General features: G+C 54.0%; 1 pseudogene across 1 annotated transcript; it reads right to left on the bottom strand.

Annotated features, from left to right (window-relative positions):
* Positions 1-445: 445 nt before the first annotated feature.
* On the bottom strand, positions 446-1400 carry LOC311165837 (olfactory receptor 14C36-like; annotated as a pseudogene). The gene has a single exon. The product of its transcript is annotated as an olfactory receptor 14C36-like (transcript).
* Between the last annotated feature and the right edge of the window lie 11735 nt (positions 1401-13135).

The raw sequence follows: 13135 nt of genomic DNA, 5'->3' as shown, positions 1-13135 counted from the left end.
TGCTGGGATGGAGATCAGCTCTCTCACAAAAGCTCTCATTGCTGTCCCTGCTTCCAGAGCACTCAGACCTCAGAGCCCAACAAGGGCTCCAAAGGAGAGTGTGGAAGAGCCAAGAGCAGCTCTGAAAAGATCATGTGCTAGTGCTCCCTATCTGTGCTGCTCTGCTGCAAAGCATCACAGCTTTTACAAAAGTCTCAGTGGAAGGGTAGCAGAGAAAGCATTTGAAGCAGGATCCTTTATTTTGTTTAAAAAACTAGAGAGCACAGTTCCCAATATTAAAAAACTGTGAGTCAAATTCAAGAGGAATACACTTAAATAGAAGAGGGATGAATATTAAGATTATGTTGTGATCAAGATGATCACAAGAAAAACATAAATATCCACCTGCCACACTACCAATATAGGAAAACGTAGACTGAGTCTGTAATGAGTTCCATTCTGAATGTTATGCTGTACAAAAGGGGTACTTTATTCCTTCTGAAAAGCATCCAGTCATCATTTTTCTCATACCATCCCTGAGCTCCTGGTTCCTCAGGCTGTAGATCAGGGGGTTCAGAGCTGGAGGCACCACTGAGTACAGAACGGACAATGCCAGATCCAGGGATGGGGAGGAGATGGAGGGGGGCTTCAAGTAGGCAAATATATAAATGCTGAGGAACAGGGAGACCACAGCCAGATGAGGGAGGCAGGTGGAAAAGGCTTTGTAGCATCCCTGCTCAGAGGGGATCCTCAGCACGGCCCTGAAGATCTGCACGTAGCAGAAAACAATGAATACAAAACAGCCAAACAACAGAAAAGAACTAACCACAATAAGCCCAAGTTCCCAGAGTATGGAGCGTGAGCAGGAGAGCTTGAGAATGTGTGGGATTTCACAGAAGAACTGGCCCAGGGCATTGCCATGGCACAGGGGCAGGGAAAATGTATTGGCCGTGTGCATGAGAGCATGGAGAAAGCCAGTGGCCCAGGCAGCTGCTGCCATGTGGGCACAAGCTCTGCTGCCCAGGAGGGTCCCGTAGTGCAGGGGTTTGCAGATGGACACGTAGCGGTCGTAGCACATGATGGTCAGGAGGAAAAATTCTGTTGCCATAAAGAAAAGATAGAAGAAAACCTGAGCAGCACATCCTTTGTAGGAGATGGTCCTGGTGTCCCAGAGGGAATTGTGCATGGCTTTGGGGACAGTGGTGCAGATGGAGCCCAGGTCAGCGAGGGCCAGGTTGAGCATGAAGAAAAACATGGGGGTGTGCAGGTGCTGGCCACAGGCTACAGCGGTGATCATGAGGCTGTTTCCCAGGAGGGCAGCGGGAGATGGCCAGCAAGAGGCAGAAGTGCAGGAGCTGCAGCTGCCGCGTGTCTGCCAATGCCAGCAGGAGGAAGTGGCTGATGGAGCTGCTGTTGGACATTTGCTGCCTTGGGGTATGATTATTTATAGAGGATTAACACCTGTCTGGGAAGGAAATGGCAGTGCCAGATTACTTTAGATGTCGCAAAATAAAATGTATTCCAGACCTCATGTAATCTCCCCCACCCCAATTCACTTCTCTCACAGAAACCTTTAATAGCCCATTTAAGGGACTCTAGTGAGGGCTGGCTCAGAAAGTTGCAAGGAGCAAGGGGCTCTGCTGATGCTCTGGAGGACTCAATTCTTATCTATAAAAACAGATAAATAGCAACTGGGAGTGATGTTGGATCAAATCCACACAGTGTAATAAACAGCTTTTCAGCACAGTCATTCCCAATTCACCCAACTGCAGAGCAGAGCTCTGGGGACGTTCTTTTGGTTGTTTGCTTCTACTTGCCCCAGCACAGGCAGTGGAATTTTTAGGGCAGAAATCCTTGGCATTTCCACTTGTGTCTGAGAGACACCTGGTGGGTTCTGTGAGGCACAGAGATCATTCCTTGGTCAGGGTGGGGCAGACAGTCTGTCCATCAGCCCTGCTCTCAGTGCCCAGGGCTGTCCCCTCTTGGGGCTGGGGGGCACCCAGAGGCTCCCTGAGGAGAAACTGGACACTGGGGAGAGCTGGTAAAGCCAGTCTCAAGGGCAGGTCTCCAAATTCCTGCTCCTGTCTCATCCTACCCAAGGAGAGCTGGGCTCTCCCCTTGCAGCCAGGGGCACAGATGGCTCACGGCAGTGCCTGCACAACCCTGTCAGCACCACTGCCCTGGCCTCAGTGCCAAGGGGCAGTGGGAACACAGAGCTGCAGGAGAGAGCTGATCCTGTCAGGAACAGGGTCTGCAGGACAGCAGCAGCATCCAGGGAAATGCCTGAGTGTCCCAGAGATATTCCATCCTGGAGAGTGCTGCACACTCAGTGCCAGGAGCTCCCACTTGAGCTGGGATCAAAGGCAGCAGGAAGAGGAGGGGGAAAAGGAGAAATTGCCCAGCACTGCTCTGGAGGCTGTACAGGGACATCAGATGGGCCCTGGGAGTGTCCCTTCATCAGGGGGATCTGCAGGGAGGGAACTCCTGCCACTGACCCCATGGCCTTGGAGGCAAAGGCTCTGAAGGGAGATGCAGGAGATCAGGGGCTTGTGCTGGGGAAGAAATCTGCAGTGCACGGCTGGCCCAGAGCTGCCTTAAGCCCCCTGCCAGAGCATTTCAGCAGCAGCTCCCTCTCCCTGCCTGCACAGGGCTCTGCTGCTTGGAGCTGGCCCTGCCAGCAGCTGCTCCCTCTGCCCAGGGCTGGGTCCTGCCAGTGCTGCCCGAGCCCAGCCCAGCCCTGGGGGCTCAGCTCTGCCCTGCAGACCCCTCCCAGCACTGCCCAGGGGCAGCTCTGGCTGTTCAGGGGCTTGGGAGCAGCTCAGAGAGGTCACAATGAGAACTGGGGCCTCAGTGCCTCTTCCAGAGTGCAGAAATAAATTCCCATCTCCCCCTGACCCCCCAGGCAATGGAGAGTGGAAAACTGCCAGCCCAGACTCCTTCCCTGTCAGGTTAATGCTGCCTCAATGTCTTTGTCCAAAGGACCCTGGGCTGATGTGGAGCTGTGAGCAGCTCTGAGCCCCTGCACCCACCCAGCTGCACAAGAGCTCTGCCCTGCCAGGGTCACACCTTCACCCAGAGCTGATCCCCAAGCATCCTGGGTCGCTCCCCAAGAAGGCTGAGAGATGCCCCTGACAGGAGCAGAGCCCCTGCCCTGACACTCAGCCCCTGCAATGAAGGGACGCTGCTCTGACGGAAAAGCCCTGGGCAGCCCTGGCTGAACACCCAGCTTCCCACCCCTGCAGCCTCCCCTGAAGGGACATCTGAGGCCTTGTCCCTCTGATGGGGTTGCAGGGAGTCCCTGCTCTGCAGCTTGTCATTCTGCACAGAAAAGGGACCCTGAGAGCCACCCAGGCAGATCCGAGCTGCAGCAAGAGGGGGGAGCTCTGGCAGAGCCTCTAGCGCCCTGAGGGATGGCCCTGGAGCCAGCGACTCACTGTGCTGAGGACTGTGCTGGTGACTCTAGAAGTGACCTCACAACATTCTCAGCCTGCACAGAACCTCTCCTCTCTCTGTGCCTCTGTGCTGTGCCTGGGATGGCTGGAGGCCGTGACCCAGCCCTGCTGGGCTGTGCACAGGAGCTGCTCCTGGCCAGAGCTGTCTCTCTGCAGTGCTGCCCTTGCCAGGAGCTGCCTCTGTGCCAGGAGCTCAGCCCAGCTCAGCAGCACAGAAACAGCACAAGGACCTCTCTTGTGGGTTGGGTGCTAAGTCTCTGAACATCAGTCCGTGAAGGGGAGTTGAAGAAATCCCTCATGAATTCAAAGTCAAAGTCAAACTCCAAAGTTTCTTGAAGTTTTAATGGGTCCCAATGAGGGACATGACTGAGAAAGTGTCACCAGGTTCCAGGTAGAGCAGAACACTGGAGGCAGTGATGACAGCTGTGGACAAACAAGGCAAAGGTGTCTCTGGTGCTGAGCAAAGCTGGATGTGTTTCAGGAATGCAAAGGGCCAAGGTCTGAGCCCCAGCCCCTGGCCAGGCAGATCCTGTCCCTCCCTCCTTGCTCAGGGCTCTTCCCGGGATGGGCACTGGCATGTGGGAATGTGCAATGCCAAGGGCAGGAGCATGGGGCGGCCCCTGCCAGGCTGCTGAGCAGGGACAAGGAGGCAATGAGGCCCCAGGCCTGCAAGAGTCACTTGTCTCCTGCTCCTGCCTCAGGCCCAGGCCCAGCAGCCATGGCCAAAGTGCTGCAGGAGTTGGCTCTGTCAGGACCTTGCAGCTGCTGCACATGCCTGTGCCCTGTGCAGCCCAGGCTGTCCTACGGTGTCCCTGCCCTGCGCCTCTGTCCCTGCAGGCTGTTGGCATCCCTCGGCTGCCCCACCTGGCTGGCCCCTTCCTTTGCTGACAGCTCTGCCTCCTGCCTGCCTCTGCCTGCCCACACAAAGCCTTGGGCTGATACCAAAAGGGTTCATTCCATTTTTACCCTGCCTGTGAATTTTCAGCACAGGAACAAGGCATGCAGGGGCTGCTTTCCTAGAAAGGATGGTTGGAAGGGAAGAAGAAGACATCTGGCTCAAGGGTACAGGGATAGAGAAAAGAAGGAGTGAATCTGGGAACTTGAGGTGGGTTTTATGGAAAGGGATAGATTGTAATTCACATTTAGTGACTGTATATAAGCAACACACTGGTAGAATTAATCTTGTGTTCTAATAAGGATAGGACTTATTCTATGTAGGACCTCAGACCTGAATAAATAATGCCCTCTTAAACACCAAATTTGTTTTAAGGAGTCTTATTCTGATATTTTGCACATTTGGTGACAACAGAGGCTCACAGATCCAAGGAGTCAGCTGTGACACTGTGCAACCCCATGGAACAAAGGGTCCATTGGGATGCAGTGGAACCCCATGGAACCAAAAGTCCATTGTATCAGAGAAAGGCATCGTGGAACCAAGGACAGCATTGCTGACAGTGTGGAAGCTCATGGAGCCATGGGGTCATTGTGACAGTGTGGGGCTGCCGGGAACCAATGGTCCATTGGGACACTGCAGAAACTTCTGGAATCAAGGGGATCATGTTACGCTCTGGAACCTCATGGAACAAAAGATCCATGGTGACATTGCAGTGCTCAGACCATTGTTGAGAGTGTGAAAGCTCCTGGAAGCAATAGTCCATTGTGACACAGCAAGGCCTCCTGGAACCAAGGGTCCCTTGTGACTCTGTAGGGCTTCCCAGAACCAAGGAGACCATTTGGACACTGTGGGGCCTCATGGAACCACCTGCCACTGTGACACAGCGGGGCCACATGGAGCCAAGGGGCCACTGAGACACTGAGGAACCTCATGGAACCAAAGGTCAATTGTTCCACTGCGGGGCCCTGTGGTACCAATGGGACCATGGTGACACCGTGGTGCTCCATGGAACCAAGGGGCCATTCTGGTTCTGCTTTGCCTCATGGAGCCAAGGGGCCACTGAGACACTGCAGGGCCTCGTGGAACTAAGGCAGCCTTGTGGCACTGTGGGGGCCCTTGGAACCAAGGGTCCATTGGGAGATTGCAGGACATCATGGAACCATGGAGACCATTAGGGCGCTTCAGAACCCATTGGAACCAAGGGGCCATTGTGACACTGCTGGGCCTCGTGGAATCAAGGGGACCACAGTGACACTGTTGGGCTCCATGGTACAAAGTGGACATTCTGACACTGCAGAACCAAGGAGACCATTGCTGGGGCATAATGGAACCAACAGGGCCATTGTGACACAGCAAGGCCTCATGGAACCATGGAGGCCATTATGACACATAGGGCCTCTTGGAACCAAGGGCACAATAGTGACACTGTGGGGCTCCAAGGGACCAAAGGGCGTGGGGGGATTCTTATAGTGCAGAACCAAGGAGACCACTGTGAGACTACAGGGCCCCATGGAACTAAGGATTCATGGGACAATGTGGGACTCATGGAACCAAAGTTCCATTGTGACACTGCGAGGCCTCATGGAACTAAGGGGGGACAATTATGATACTGTGGGGCCCAATGGAAGCAAGGGGCCTGTGTGACACAGCTGAGCCTTATGCAGCCAAGGGCAAGTGTGATCCTGAGGAGCTCAAAAGAACCAAGGGGCCAATTTGATACTCTGCAGCAGTGGAGACCCTGAGAGGCATTCCCTGGCTTAGGGAGACACAAGAAGCTTCCCTCAAAAGCTGTTTGACCCCATTGGCTCCCTCCCCTTGTTCTAGGTCCCTCACTCACTCCCTGCCCATTCCCCCTTGGTCCCCATCTTTGTACTGCCCCAATGCCACTGCTCAGTCCCTACCTCTGGAGATACAGAAACCTGGTCTCCCCCCAGGAGTCCTGCCTAGTGACCCCAAACATCTCACCTCACGGCTGAATCAAACATCTGTGGATACCATGCAAAAGCCCTTTTTGCTTCCCTACCCTGGGCTTTATTAACAGCTATTTCGGCTGCATCCATGGTCCATTATGCCAGTGTGGACCCAAGGATACCATGGTGACACTATGGGACCTCATGGATCCAAGAGGCCATTTTGACACTGAGGAACTTCATGGAACCCAGGGTCCATTGTGACACAGCAGGACCTCATTGGAACAGAGGAACCGTTGCTGACAGTACAGAAACTCATGGAACCAAGGGGCCCTGGTGACACAGCAGGGCCACATGGAACCCAGGAGAGCAGTGACATTTACGGACCTCATGGAACCAGGGTCCATTATGACACTGCAGAAACAAGGAGACCATTGTTGATGCTATGGAAGCTCACAGAACCAAGCAGCCATTGTGACACTCCAGGGCATCATTGAACCAGGCAGACCATTGTGACACCATAGAACCTCATGGCACTAAGGGTTTATTGTGACACAGCAGGGGCCCATGGAGCCAATTGTCCATTGTGACAATGTGGATCTGAGGAGACCATGGTGACACCGTGGAAGCTCATGGAACCATGGGTCCATTGTGACACAGCAAGGCCTCGTGGAACCAAGGAGACCATGGTGACATCATGGAACCTCATGGAACCAAGGGTCCATTGTTACAGTCCAGAACCAAGGAGACCATTGTGACAGTACAGAACTGTGGAGAGATGGAATGTAGGAAAATAGTGCAGAAGGTAATCTTATCCCCCAATGAGTTGCAGCTGAACCAATTACTAAAGATTAGAAGCAGGCCCAGATCTGAAAAAGCCATACCTGTATCCAGTAAGAGTAAGTGCCACAAAAGAGTGGGCTAGCTAGCTGAGTAGAGAGATGGCATTTGTTGGCTGTACTGTGAAGAGAGCTGCAATTTGTTGGCTGTGCTGTGAATAGAGATGGATTTGTTGGCTGTGAAGAAGAAGAGGAGTCAGATGACTGCTGCAAGGATCAGGGACAGGCAGTGCATAGTGGAGCTGCATTGTGAAGGAACTTTAAGGAGGTATGAGGCCCTGGAGATATGAAATCCCTTGCACTATAATGACACTAGAATTCGTGTTAAGACAACACAGAACCTCATGGGACCAAGATTCCATTGTTATACAGTGGAGCTTCATGGATCCAAGGAACCACTGTGACACAGCAGGACCACATGGAACCAATGGTCCATAGAGATACTGCAGATCTAAGGAGACCCTGGCAAGGGGCCATTGTGACACTGCAGGGCCTTATTGGAGCAAAGGACATGGTTGACAGGACAGAAGCTGCTGGAAACTATGGGGCATTGTGAGATTGGAGAGCCTCATGGAACCAAGGAAACAGCTGGGAAACTGAGGAACCGTATGGAACCAAGTAGCCATTTTCACACAACAGAAGCAAGGAGACCATTGTGACATCATGGAACCTCATGGAACCAAGGGTCTATTGTTATGGTCCAGAACCAAGGAGACCATTGTGACAGAACAGAATCTCAAAAGACCAAGATTCCATTGTTATACAGTGGAGCTTCATGGATCCAAGGAACCACTGTGACACAGCAGGACCACATGGAACCAATGGTCCATAGAGATACTGCAGATCCAAGGAGACCATGGTGATGCTGTGGAACCTTGTGGAACCAAGGGGCCGTTGTGACACTGTGGGGCCTCATGGAACCAAATATTCATGGTGACACAGAGGGGCTGCTTGTGACCACTTGTCCGTTGTAAGAGGCAGATCCAAGAGGCCAGGATGACACTCTGGCAGTTCATGGAGCCAAGGGGCTTTTGTGACACACCAAGGCCTTGTGGAAGCAAGGAGAGCATTGTGGCAGTGCAGAACCAAGGAGGCCATTTTGACAGTACAGAACCCAATGGAACCAAGGGTCCATTGTTATATGGCAGGGCCTCATGGAACCAAGGGGCCGTTGTGAAACTGTAGGGAATAATGGAGTCAAGGACACCACTGATACTGAAATCCACTGGAAACCTTCTCACACAGTTTTGAGTATTTGAAAGCAGGTATTCTTTATTACAGCATGCTGGTCACTTGGGCCAATCCTTCCTCCATTCGAGTGCACTGAGCTTTAAATGAACACATTTTATTACACGCACTGATTATGTATTCATTAACTATCCCCACTTCCTCTGAGTTTATTTGACATAGTTGCACCCAGCATCACAAGTCTTTACATGGTTCTTTGGGGTTTGTCTTCAACATCCAGTGTCCTTTTTAGGTGGCTGTTCTTTGACCCCCTTTTTGAGGCAATAATATTGTTCTGCATAACTTCTATTTTGTCAGCCTTGCAGAGCTGAGATGGCATCCTGCTTGCATTTTGTGTGACTTCTGTTTGATAGAGGTACATCCTTCATCAGTTTCTCCAAGGCTGGGCTGTTCTGTTCTCCTGTCCTTGACAAGAGTAAATGTTGTTCTGTTCTCCTGTCCTTGTCTCAGTGCTCGCCCTGCATGAGGTGTCTGCAACCCCCCAACCTATGGGCCTGTGGTGGGCAAGTGTTCCTGGGGAGCAGGGATGGGACAGCTGGGCTGGACTGACCCAAGGGATGTTCCATTCCATGTCACACCATGATCAGCATTTAACTGAGAGAAGTGGGGAGGCAAGGGGGGTAGGGGATTAATTTCTTTTTAAAGGCATTTTTCTTTCAAAACAGCAACAAACTAACAAATACAGAACTCTCTCCTGCCACAAGGTAATTCAATATCTTCTGCTGACTGGAGATTTCCTGCTGATTTTTATTTTTTCTGTTTGTGGTCTTTTCTTTTTGTGGTTGGTTGGTTTGTGGGGTTTTTGTGGTGTTGTGGGTGGGTCTTGCTTTGGGTTGTTTTGGTTGGCTTTGGTGGTTTTTTGATTTGGTTTGAGTTTTTCCCTGTTGAACTGTGTTTCTTCTGATGCATAAGTTTTTTCTGTCCTTTCTTGTTGCTTGCTTGGTACCTGAGGGCAAGACAAATTTACCAAACTCAGTCATTTTGCCCAATTATGTTTTGCAGTCGCCCTTGACTAGATGACTTCAGTCACAGATTTCCTGCAACTTGGCAGCGTCCACAAAAGAATTGAAAGTGCATTTCATGCCCTTGTAGAGATAATAGAAATATTCCACAGTGGTGGTCAAGGGCTGGTCACTGAGGGATGTCACCAGGGCGTGGCTGCCAGGAGGACTCTGTACCATAGATGACATTTGGCCCTCATTGTTCAGCCAAATTCCCACCCAGCCCATGTTCCACTCCTTCAGCCCAGCTCTCTCCAGTCTGGCTCTGAGGACACCACAGCAGACCCTGTCACAGGCCTGGCTGTAGTATGGGCACTCAACATCCCCTTCTTTTCCCTCCCACTGTGGGTTCTGCAGTCCCTGCCCTGTCCTGCCAGTGCCTGGAATGGCTGCAGGAGGATTTGCCACATCCCCTTCCCTGCTGAGCCTGACCAGGCTGTGACTCTGCCAGTCCCCCTCCCTGCCCTGTTTGCAGACTGGTTCCATGTCTGCCCTTCCCAAGTGCCCAGGACCTTCTGGGATGGCTCTGGCCTTTCCAAGGGGTTTGAGAGAGGTCCCACAGTGACAGTGCCCAGCCTTCTCAACAGCCCTGACAACAAAGGCCTTTTCCACATCCCTCAGTTCCAGGTCAGTGCCCAGAACACAGCACAGCCCTGTCCGGTCCTCGGGAGGGTTCAGAAGGGATGCAGCTCTGATTTCTCCCCACAGACCCTCACTCTATCCAATGTCTCTCTGTGCAGTCCATGGCTGCCCTGAGCATTTTTCCTGAAAAATGAAAGTGTGCTTCTACTTAGCATCCTGCCCAGGCATGCAGTGTTGCAAGTAAAATGGCCAGAAGCCCCTTGGCGTTTGGTGGTTCTACTGAAGCCTTTGTGCTGCCAACAGAGCGGGTGGGCAGGGGCCAGAGCTGTGGGGATCTCTGTGAGAGCGGTGCCTGGAGATGGCCACAAGCCCTGTCCCAGGCAGGAAGCGCCATCCATGTCCTCCTGCCCGTGTGGTGCTGGCTGGATTGCTGAGGGCTCCAAGGTGCCTCTTGATGGGGCTCCTCTGGATCTCCTGTGGGGCTGCGGTGCTGCTGCCGGGCAGGTTGGCCGGGCTGGGGGAGACCCTTGGGGGCTGGGGCACTGGGAAGCCCTGAGCAATTGGGTGTCAGAGGCCATAAGCAGCCCCCTGGCAGCCGCCTTGATCCTGACAGCCTGCTGCTCTGGCGCTTCCTTAGTGGGCGGTTGGAGGGACCCCCAGGAATCAGGCACGGAACCCTGGTCCCGGCCTTTCAGGGCTGTGAGGCCAGGAGTTGTGGGGCTGGGCATGTGCCCTCCCTGTGCTCTAGAATGGAGTCCCAAGCCCCTCAGCCTTAGGCATGGAGCTCTACTGCCTGCTTGCAGAGTCTTGTTCCTGTTGCTGTGGGGGAGGCTGAGCTCTGTGGCTTTAGGCACCATTGAGCCAGAAGAGCAGCAGCTTTGAGCCCAGAGGGGCCACAGAAAGGCCCTCTGGACAAAGGGCATTCCTGACATTGCCAGGGCAGGGACACATGGGAGTGTGGCGGGCACCTTCAGGGTGCTACACTGGCTTTGTCCTGGGCCACCTCCCTGTGTGTGCAGGGCTGGCTCTTTGCTTTGCTGTCCTCGGCCTTTTGCTGTCGTGCTCCATTGGCTGCCTGCAGAGAGGGGCAGCCCTAAAAGGAGGGTGAAAGGCCTGTCTCCAACATCTCAAGGGGGAAATGGAACTCTCCCAGCCCTCAGCCCATGCTGTAAGCAGAGCAGAGCCCGTCCCCCAGCTCTGATGGCTTTCTGCCTGCTGCTGGCCCCTGGCCACCATGACCCACTGCACTCGCTCTGAGTCACCTACAGGATGGCTGGTGCCTCTTGATTTGCTGACGGGATGTGAGGGTTACTGAGAGAAAGGTGGGTGTCCCAATGCTGAGGGCACACGTGGGTCACTGAGCAGACTTGAGGCTTCCCCAGCAGGCTGCAGGTGCCTTATGTGTCCCTGAAGGGAAGGCAGATGCCCCGTGTGTGGCTGAGGTGTCATGATGGTCCCTGAATGGCCTGCAGATGCCCTGCATGCCACTGAGGGCACGTGAGTGTCCCTGAGGGGAGGCGGGTGTCTGTCGTGTTCCTCAGTGTCTCTGTCCCTCTGGGAGCCTCTCAGGAACCCCTGGCCAAGCCCAAGTTGGCAGACAGCAGGGAAAACAACCCCAACACGGCCGAGTGCAGGGAGACACTTTCTCGTGTCCCGAGGGTGCTGAGGGCAGCCAGGCTGGTCGCCTTTGCAGCAGAAGACACCAGAGACCTTAGTGGAAGATAAAGGGCCGACTCTTAGCAGGGGTTCATCCAAGGTTTTATTCAGGAGCCAGGGGAGCTCCAACACCTTAGGGGGCCTTCTGCTGAGAGCCCCGGGAGATGTGCCAAGGTTACATTTAAAGGGAGGTGGAAACCAAAAGTAGATAACATTTTACCAACCAATAAATGACCCTAAGGGATGGGTACTAAGGGATGGACATTTAGGACAGCGTATAGGGCAAGACTCGGGGAGCTACCCCTAGCCTCTGGCTAATCACTCGACGTCTTGAACCGAAGCTTCTAGATGAAGGGGATGGGATGCTGAGTGATTGACAGAGAGCCAGGGTGGGGATATTTGGGGATGATCTCATCAAGGGAGAGGGATTACATAGGTAAAGGAAAAAGGGGTGCAGCCTGGGATAAACTATTTGGGAAAACTACGGAGATACAAAACCAAACTACTTCAATGTATTACAAAGTAGAAAAACACACTACAACACCTCAGGGTATGTCGTCCGTGTCACTGAGGGAACGTGAGCGTCACTTGAGGGGGACACGGGCACGCCGCGTGTCGCTGAGCGCACATGCCGCTCGCTGAAGGGACGCCAGGGCCGCTGAGGGGACGCGGGCTCGCCCTGAGGGACACGGCAGGGCCGGGCCGGGCCCCGCTGTGCCGCCGCCGCCCGCTCCCCGCCGCAGGGAGCGTTTCCCGCCCAGCGCGGGCGGCCCCGCCCCGCCGGTCCCCTCAGCCGCGGGCGGGAACTCCGACCCGCTGTGGCCGCCCCTCGGGGCCGGGCGCCGGGCGGCTTCCAGAAGCCGTGGGGAGCTGCCCTGGGGCTGCCCTGCGCTCATACACACCGAGGAGGATGGGGCAGTGTTGTCTCAGGACTAGGGAGTGTTTCACTTTGCGAGGGGTAAAGCTGCAGTAGCTTAGAGCGAGAGAACACAGCGGGGGAATGCTGGCATTACCTGGTGTCACCTGTAGGGCACGGAATGAACATTTGGGCTTTAAAGTGCAGGTAATCACTGGACTGTGAGAATAATGAAATCGGAGGTCATTTGTCGAGTATATGTAGTGGATATTTGCGCAGGAAGATGTGAGGTGATCTCTAGGGGACAAAATTACTTTTGAGGAAAAGTCTGAGTAATTTCTAGAGGACACATAGAGATCATTTTGTGACAAAACCTGAGGTAAACGTTAGGGCAAAGAAAGAACATTTGGGGGGTAAAATCTCAGGTTCTCTGCCTTCCCACTACCTCATCCCATGCCCCAGCAGGGGAGCTTTGCCCTCCCTGTCCCCAGCCAGCCCAGCCCGGGCACCTCAGGGCTGCCCCCACCCTCCTGCTGAGGCCCGGCCTCGAGGGCTTCTGCCGCAGGCCTGGGAGACGCTCTGGGGAAGCGCCCGAGCAGCCGGGGCAAGGAACAAGGCGGCTGCCTGGGGGCTGCTTGTGGCCTCTGGCACCCAATTCCTCAGGGCTTCCCACCGCCCCGGCTCCTCAGGAGCCTCCTGTGGTTCTGCCAATTGACA

The sequence above is a fragment of the Fringilla coelebs genome, assembly GCF_963513975.1.
Source record: "Fringilla coelebs genome assembly, contig: SCAFFOLD_30, whole genome shotgun sequence".
NCBI lineage: Eukaryota > Metazoa > Chordata > Aves > Passeriformes > Fringillidae > Fringilla > Fringilla coelebs.
The sequence above is the reverse complement of the archived record's forward strand: the minus strand, read 5'-3'. Positions and strand labels throughout refer to the sequence as shown.